The following is an 8,635-nucleotide window of genomic DNA, read 5'->3' as shown; positions in this document are numbered from 1 at the left end:
ACATGTTTTTAAAAATAATTTTTACATGCTATGAAACACCGGATTATACACAATAAAAATGTCTTTAGTAAAAAAAAAAAAAATTGCTGATAGTAAGGTAGATTTGCAGGTGTGACCTTTGCCAACATATGTAGATTATCATCAGATCCACATGTTTGTAGAATTATGTAACAGTGTTTAAGTGGCCAGGAAAGGGAGGATTTTGTGGTCAAGAAAGTGGAAATGTCCTATTTAACATATGACCCTGGCCAGTCTCATCTCAAATTACTGTTGCTCAAGTTACAGATGGTTAGCAAGCCAAGTGGGAGGGAAGAGAAAGGGCTGACAAACCTACAGTTAACAGGAGGCCACAAAGCCAGTGGCTGTTATCATTAAAAATACAAACTTACTCAAGTCTACCATATTTAAAGTAGCAAAGAAAAAAACTGTCTTGCACTGCATTCTGGACCAGAAGACGTTGCTATAAATGGGTTTAACATATCCTTCCCTAATAATTAGGTTTTAGGAAAGATAGAACATAGTTTTATGAATGAACTGAAAAAACATATAATTAGACCACCCTTCCCAGCTGACAGCTTTATGATCATGATTGAAAAGCAGTTTTTTCCTTTTGCACTTATTTGCATCTCAGGTTTTTTAAGCTTCCAAATGTTTAAAACATACAAGTGCCTGTGCTCTAGGAATTTACTCTTGAGAGAAAACACCATTAAGTGGAAAAAAAAATTTATCTCTACTAACACAAAAGCAAGTATACATAAATTTATGTATTTAGTATTGGTTTCAACCGATTACCTTGTAAAGCAGTTCAGGGCTAACAGAGTACATCAGAGTCAAAAATAATCCTAATGTTGTTTGCTATTATGGCTGTGAAAATTTTAGTCAAGTACAGACTGAAAGCCCAAAGGATGCTAAAGGATTATCTAGAAAGCAGAGCCTCAAGCCAAGTTTAAGTGCTAAGATTTTATTAGGAGGTACGACCCCTGGGCTGCAAGGGTGAGGGGAAAGGCAATGAAAAGCAATGCTTCGCTAAGCTGAAAACAACTTGAGGAGAAAGTACAGCTTCCAGACAGCCACACTGGGACCTGCTGCCTATGGAGAAAACAGGAGAGGTACTTATTTCTTGCTCTCTGCCCTCTGTTGTAAGTTTGTCTCACAGGGCTCCAACGCCGCACTTTTCTGGGTATGTCCCTGACTCTCCAGGCTATTGGCAGAGACAAGAATAGGCTGAACCTCTGTTTTTCACCCGAGTCTGGGACTGGTGGGAGGAGCCAGGGCCCCTCTGCACTAAGCTAGAGGCTAAGATGAGAGACGGGGTGCAACTGAGCAGACCGGGGAGGTGCACAAGCTGGGTCTGGCACAGCGCATCCTTCTAGGACCTGAGCTATTTATTCCTAGTGCTGGTGTTCACTGATTCTTAGGGGAGGAAGAGCCACTCAATTCAGAGATCGCACAGATAGCGCCTCGATTGTGTAAATGTAATTATCTTTCATCAAACTGTCTCAAGTTCCTCACTACGCTTACCCATTGCTTTAACTCTTCCCCTCCCAAGAGTTTTTGAGGTGTAATTTGAATCGGATTCTTTACGGTCTGAGCTACTAGGGAAGCCCAAGAATACTGGAGTGGGTAGCCTATCCCTCCTCCAGGACATCTTCCCGACCCCAAAATGGAACGGGGGTCTCCTGAATCGCAGGCGGATTCTTTACCAGCTGAGCTACCAGGGAAGCCCAATTTGAATATTAAAAAATCCACCCATTTGAAGACTACGAAGCCTTAGATTTTGGCAACTGCACACATCCTGTAACATCCAGTCTATCAAGGCGTGGAATCGTGCCATCGCCCCCAAAGTTCCCTCCTGCTCCCCTGCCTCCCATCCTCTCGCCTCTTTCATCCCTCCCCAGGCAACGGCTTTCCCCACCAGTTTTGCTTCTTCTAGAATTTCAGATAAACGCAATCGGACAGACTAAGGTCTTTTGGGTTTACCCCCCTACCCCCACCTGTACCAAGCAATTATTATTATTATTTTTTTAGATCCATCCTTGTTGCTGCCCGTATTGATAACTGGGTGCATTTTTACGCTTCGCTGTTTTGGAGAACCTCCTCTCTGTGCTAAACGTCCGGCACTTTACCTGCATTCGCCGTTTGGAACCCTCACAACTACCCTGCTTTACAGCAGAATAACCCGAGGCTAGGGGCGCCCGGCTGGGGAGCCCGGGGAGGAGGCGCGGGGTAGACACCGGCTAGTCAGATTATTACGCTTGCCCCGGTCGGGAGCCCGATCTGCGGCACCTGCGGCTGGAGAGGGGAACGGTGGGTCTGGCCGTATACAGCCGCGGACCAGACCAACGCCCCGGGACGGAGGCCTTGCCGGGCCGCCCGCGAGGCCGGAGCCATGGAGGGTACTCCATCCTACCGTAGTCGGGCCGCCGGCCTCCAGAGCTGCCTGCTCTGGCTACGAGTAGAGGCGGGGCCGCGGTCTGGGGGCGCGCAAGGGCGCGGAGGAGCCGCATTTCCGCGGACGCGTCACGTTGCTGGGCGCTTCACCACGTTGCTGGGCGCTTCACCACGTTGCTGGGCGCTTCACCACGCGCCGTTTCCCTCCGCGCGGACGGCGCTACTTCCCGAGGGGCCCGAGGACCCCAGTCGTCGGTAAGGGGAGCGTGCAATTGGCTGCGGCGGCGTTGTCGCTGCAGAGGAACTAGCGAGAAGAGTGGTGCCAAGTCGCTTTCACCTCCTCCGCGGCCGCCTCTTTACGGTAGTCCGCGGAGGCCTGATTTGATGGACCCGGTGGAAACAAAGATGCCGGTGCTGTGCCCTCCGGCTAGGCGCGGCCTGGTCGCAGTTATTGTGGGGCTGCCTGACGGGAAGCAGCGGCTCTATTTTTCTTCTGCCGAACTTGGTGCTTCGTGGCTGCGGAGGGACTGACGAGGAGCCTTTGTCTGCGGGAGAATAGCTGTGGCGAAGTGGCTCTTCCTGAATGGCCACCGGTCCGCTCTCCGCGGGCTTCGCTGGCGATTTTTTCCGTGTCATTTAAACCCGGGAAAATCTGCTTTTCCTCTTCTGACATTTTCATTCTATTTGGAGTCTTGGCTGAGTCGTAGACGGCTACCCTCTATCTCCTTTAGCGAATCCGAAATTTGAGGGGCCGAGTTCTCTTCGGACCTTAGCACATCTTTTCCTCCCTCAGAAAGTTGAATTGGAAAACCGTGGAGGTGGGCGAGGCTCACACAGACTCAGCCCTGAGATTTGTTTTGCTGAGTCCACGCTGATGCCTCAGACGCAGGCATGAGGAGGGGGTTTAAAGTTATTTGGGGACCCCATTATTCTATGACTTCTTAGTGGATATCCAGAGAAACTGCCCGATCAGAGAAGGTGGAGGCTGTCAAACCTCAGAAAGGGGTTTCCAGTCCGCTGCGAAGGCGTCTGTTGTTTGGTTACACGACCACCTCGGTGACAAAAGAGGGGAGGAGGGTGTTTTTTGAGAGCACTGCTGATCTCCTGTTCCCTTCGTAGCATTTCTTACTACCTGCTAGATGTTGCATATTTTATATATTTATTGTTTGACTTCTCTTCCCCGACTTGATCTAACCCTGGGTGAGCAGGGGGTTTGTTCACTGTAGTTGCCTGGAGCCTAGCACAGGGCCTGGTGAAGTACTGGGGGCTTCGTAAGTATTTACTGACTCAGTGAATGAAAAACACATGGCAAATTCTTTAAAGGAATCGTGAGAGAAGCACAAAACCGAGAGAAGCACAAAACCGAAAGCCATGTGACACCGGGAAATTGATCTCAAACCCGCTCTTTTGATTTCAGAGCAGTGATTGGTAAGGAATGGCCAAGAGACAGTGATACTCCACATTTTGTAAAGGAAAATAGTGAAAAGAATGAGCTTTACGTATAGGGTGCTCTCCACTAATCACTAATCACTCTAGGGATTAATTCTCTGAGGTGAACCCACCAAAAATCTTTGAAGAAAATTGAAACCCTTTTTCAATAGTCCTATGTGCCTCTCAGACACGTGCTCAACCCCATCTGAGGATTTAGGCGGCTTGTCTGATGAGCAAGACATGGGTCTTTGGGACATTCAGAACACAAGACGGACACCAATGCGTCACAGAAATACTTTTCTGTGCTGGACCCTTTGTATCATGTATCATGTTTGAGACACATCTAGGGAGTGTTTCACATGAAAATTAGTTTGCTAAATTCTACCTGAAAGCTCTTTCATAAAGGACCCCAGGGGATGCTGATTCATAAATGATGGATTAATTTTGAAGGAAGTGAAAGTGGGGTGCTTTGAGAGTGAACAGCCAGCTTCTCTAAAGAATTACCCTTGTAACACCTCCATTTCTTTGAAACTTTTGGTTAGGAAACAGCCACACTTTGGCCAGGAAAGTTTATAATACCTGTCAAAGGTTGAAAAGTCTTTCACAAAAAATAAGTTTAAGATTTTATATATTAATTTCTCAACTAATCAGTAATCATCTCATTCTGGTATGCAGAACTGGAGGTATCATGTAAGATCATGCAACAAATATACTGTATTTATTGACATTATTCCTTGTTCTAGGTGTTGCAGATAAAGCAGTGAAAAAAAAATTCCTCTATTTTATATTGTTCTACTTCCAGACCCCTTCCATCTTTTCACTACCTGTTTTTTTCTTATTTTCACCGTTCATCTGCCATCTACTTTACCATATTTCTTTGTTCTGCCCCTCACTTCATCCAAAATATGAACATACAAAAATACATGATGAAATCCATTTAAAAAATCAAGTCCTTTTAAAAACATAGCTTTTTACCAAAAAGAATCCATTTCTAAAATGTTCGTTTATGGCTATAATTTTTTCAAGTTTAAAAATGATTTTGCTGTTTCCTTCATTTCACTGTTGTATAAGTGAAGATAATTACTGTTCAGTCAGCTTTCACCCTTCCATGAGAATGTTTCCTTCACCCAGACTTTGCCTAACGATACCAATCTTACAAGAAAACACAATGAAATATTTTGTGGAGAATAGGATGCATGTGTGCTCAGTCATGTCTGACTCTTTGGACTGTAGCCCTCCAGGCTCCTCTGTCCATGGGATTCTCCAGGCAAGAATACTTCAGTGAATTGCTGTTCTAGGAGTTGCTGTTCAAACCTGTATCCCTGTATCTCCTGCCTCCTGCATTGGCAGGCATATTCTTTACCACTATGCCACTGTACCAATATTAAATTTTTTAAAGTAGAGGTGTTCCTTTTCCAGATTTTTAAAAAAGGAATAAACTGAATGTTGGCTTAGAGATTCGGAAGAGAAATGTACAACAAGATTCTAGTGCACAGCACAGTAGCAGAAGGAATTTTCTTAGTTGTACTACCTAGTCTTTCACCATTTTCCTCTAAATTTTTTCCCTTTCATTCAGTCCAAAATTGCTCACTGGCCCAAATGTTCCCTGAAGGTTATGGCTTAACTACAGTACTTCCCTTTCCCCATTTAAATATGTTACGTTTCAAACTTGCTTACACATTCTTCTGAACAATCCCTATATTCCTGCTAATTCCCTTCAGCCTGAACTGAGGAAGCAGACAGCCTCTTTGTCCGCCCTCCCCTCCCCTCCTCCAGCCCTACTCCCAACCCCCAATTGCTCAAACCTAGGGGTTAGAGCTGAATTACCCAACATGCTAGTGATTCTCAACCTTGGTTGGCATATTAGAATCACCCGGGAGACTTTTAAAAAAAAATACTGATTTCATGGGCCTACCCCTGACCAATGAATGACCTTAGAATCTGTGGATTTAGAGTTCCAGCATTGGTATTTTATTAAAGCTCTCAGGAGATTCTAATGAAGGGTAGTTTGAGAAACAGTGCAGTGGGCAGCTCAAGTATCTGTTTAGGGCAATGATTCTCAAACTTCAGTGCTTCAGAATCCCTGAAAGGGCTTGTTAAAACACAGATTGCTAGGTTCTAGCAATCAGAGGTTCTGATTCAGTAAATTAGGGGTGGGGCCAGAGAATTAGTATTTCTGACAAGTTCTCAGAGGATGGTGCTGCTGCTGGTTTAGGATTACACTTTGGGAACCACTGTCTTAGGACACCTGGATAAATGGACACCAAGAAAAAAAAGAGGGGCGGGGGTGGGCGGGGAACCCAGAAAGATTCATATTTCAAACAAAGCTTCTAAGTAACTCTCTGGTGCAAATCAGAAACTTTTTGAGCTTCCTTACCTTTGCCAACAAAGGTCTGTCTAGTCAAGGCTATAGTTTTTCCAGTAGTCATGTATGGATGTGAGAATTGGACTATAAAGGAAGCTGACCACCAAAGAATTGATGCTTTTGAACTGTGGTGTTGGAGAAGACTTGAGAGTCCCTTGGACTACCAGGAGATCCAACCAGTCCATCCTAAAGGAGATTAGTCCTGGGTGTTCATTGGAAGGACTGATGTTGAAGCTGAAACTCCAGTACTTTGGCCACCTCATGCGAAGAGCTGACTCACTTGAAAAGACCCTGATACTGGGAAAGATTGAAGGCAGAAAGAGAAGGGGACAACAGAGGATGAGATGGTTGGATATCATCACCGACTCAATGGACATGAGTTTGGGTAGGCTCCGGGAGTTGGTGATGGACAGGGAGGCCTGGAGTGCTGCAGTCCTTGGGGTCGCAAAGAGTCAGACACGACTGAGCAACTGAACTGAACCTTTATTTTATGGCTAGTTTGATTCTTGATTTAGACTTGTGTTTAGGGAGATGGGACTCCCATAATTCTTTTACTGCTAAAGGTGACTTTTAAAAGTCTTAAGCCCTATGGTTAAGTATCCCACAAGCCAATGCATCTCTTCATGTAAACTGCAGCTTTCACCTTTCTGTGAGAATGTTCCCTTCACTAGATTTTCCCTAACCATAACGGGTCATAGTAGCCCACCATAGAATATTTATGGAGAGTAGCAAAGTAAAATATTAATACACACATATTGCTCACATCTCCCAACAAAAAGCTCTAAGGCAGAAATAGTGCTTATCTTGTCTTCCAGGTGATGGGTGAATGTATCTTGCATGTTGAACCCTGTGACAGAGAACTTGACCCATGGAGGGCATACAAATAAGATTGCAAGAAGACCTGTCAGAGTTATGGAAATGAAAGGTACTTTTGCTCTTGAATAACTTTTCCATATGTTTTTGCAGTTTATCTTTTCCCTAGCAGCACATGAGATTTTCTACTTTATATGTAGAAAATCAGGTGCAGGAAGCTTTCAAACTTGCCCAGAGCCATACAGCTCACTAGGTCTGAAGTGAGAGCTGTTGGCTCCCAAACTCTGCCTCCTTTTCTGTAGAATATGCTATAATTCAAATGCCGGACCACTGGATCTGAAGGGAAAGAGGGAAAGAATTTGAACTTTTTTTTAATCCTGTAGAAGTGAAATCTAAGAAAAACACCCTACATTTTTCAAGTCCATGTAAGTAACAGGGTTAATGTGTGGTTAGATGCAGTTTATGATACCTTAGGGAAGAACAATCTGAAAAGGGAGTAAGCCACAACACGGATAGACCTTGAGGGCAATATATTAAATGAAATAAGTTAGAAAGACAAATACCATATGATTTCACTTATAATTTGGAATTTTTAAAAAAACAAATAAACAAAAACCAAGCTCATGGAGAGAACAAACTGATGGTTGCGATAGGTGAAGGATGGGGCTTGTAAGAAATGGGTTAAGGGGATCAAAGGTACTAACTTCCAGTTATAAAATAATTTGTCAGGGGATGTAATGTACAGCATGGTGACTGTAGTTAATAGTACTATATTATGTATTTATTAGATGCTAAAGAGTAAGTCTTAGAAATTCTCATCAAAGGAAAAAAATTCTGTAACTGGGTGGTGATGGATGTCAACTAGACTTACTGTGGTGATCATTCTACAATATATAGATATAGAATCTACAATATATAGATTCTATACAATATATAGAATCATTCTACAATATATACAAATATAGGATCACTTTAATTAACACTTGAAACTAATGTTGCATGCCAAATATACCACAGTTAAAAAAAAAAAGAAAAGGGAATAAGAGAGTAGAAGAGATTTAAGGTAAAACACTTATATAGTTAGCTAATAGTCTTGGCCTGAAGGAAATCCAGTTGGACTTTAAAAGAAAACAAGCAGAAGACTCACCTTTTCAGTTAACTACTGCTGTGTTATAAGCCACCTCCAAATTTTGTACCTTAAACAGACTGTTTTATTATCTCATGATTCTTTGGGTTAGGAATTCAGGCAGGGCTCACTGAGGATGCCTCTTTGTTCCATGTCGTCTTGACGGGGGTGCCTCAGCTGGACGACCCAAAGTGACCTCATCCACTTCCGGGCCTTGGTGCTGTCAGCTGGGTGAGGCACCTTTGTTCCCCTCCAAGTGTTCTCTCTTTCCATGTGGTCACACATCATTCAGTTATCTAGCATTTTTAGATGGTGGCTGTCTTCCAAGGAGTAAAAGGGATTACGTACCATCAGTTTCACTGTATTCTGCTGGTCAAAGCAAGTCCAAGGGCCAGCATGGAGTCAAAGGATTGGAAAATAGATTTCACTCTTTTTGTAAAAATAATTTTATTTATTTTTGGCTGTGCTAGGTGTTCGTCACTGCGCCAGTGTTTCTCTAGTTATGGAAA

General features: G+C 43.7%; 2 long non-coding RNA genes across 2 annotated transcripts; one reads left to right on the top strand and one right to left on the bottom strand.

The window, feature by feature from the left end:
- Positions 1 to 945: 945 nt before the first annotated feature.
- Positions 946 to 2,517, bottom strand: LOC147361074 (uncharacterized). The gene is made up of 2 exons (XR_015139715.1): positions 2,127 to 2,517; positions 946 to 1,089 (listed from the first exon to the last, which is right to left on the bottom strand). It is a non-coding gene; the product is annotated as an uncharacterized LOC147361074 (long non-coding RNA).
- Positions 2,167 to 8,035, top strand: LOC147361073 (uncharacterized). Its single transcript, XR_015139714.1, has 2 exons — positions 2,167 to 2,646; positions 7,003 to 8,035. It is a non-coding gene; the product is annotated as an uncharacterized LOC147361073 (long non-coding RNA).
- The last annotated feature ends 600 nt before the right edge of the window (positions 8,036 to 8,635 follow it).

This window comes from Bos grunniens, chromosome 13 (assembly GCF_055505025.1).
Source record: "Bos grunniens cultivar Pamir isolate PY7600 chromosome 13, Bosgru_T2T1.0, whole genome shotgun sequence".
NCBI lineage: Eukaryota > Metazoa > Chordata > Mammalia > Artiodactyla > Bovidae > Bos > Bos grunniens.
Note: the sequence above shows the minus strand (reverse complement) of the source record. Positions and strands in the feature narration are given on the sequence as shown.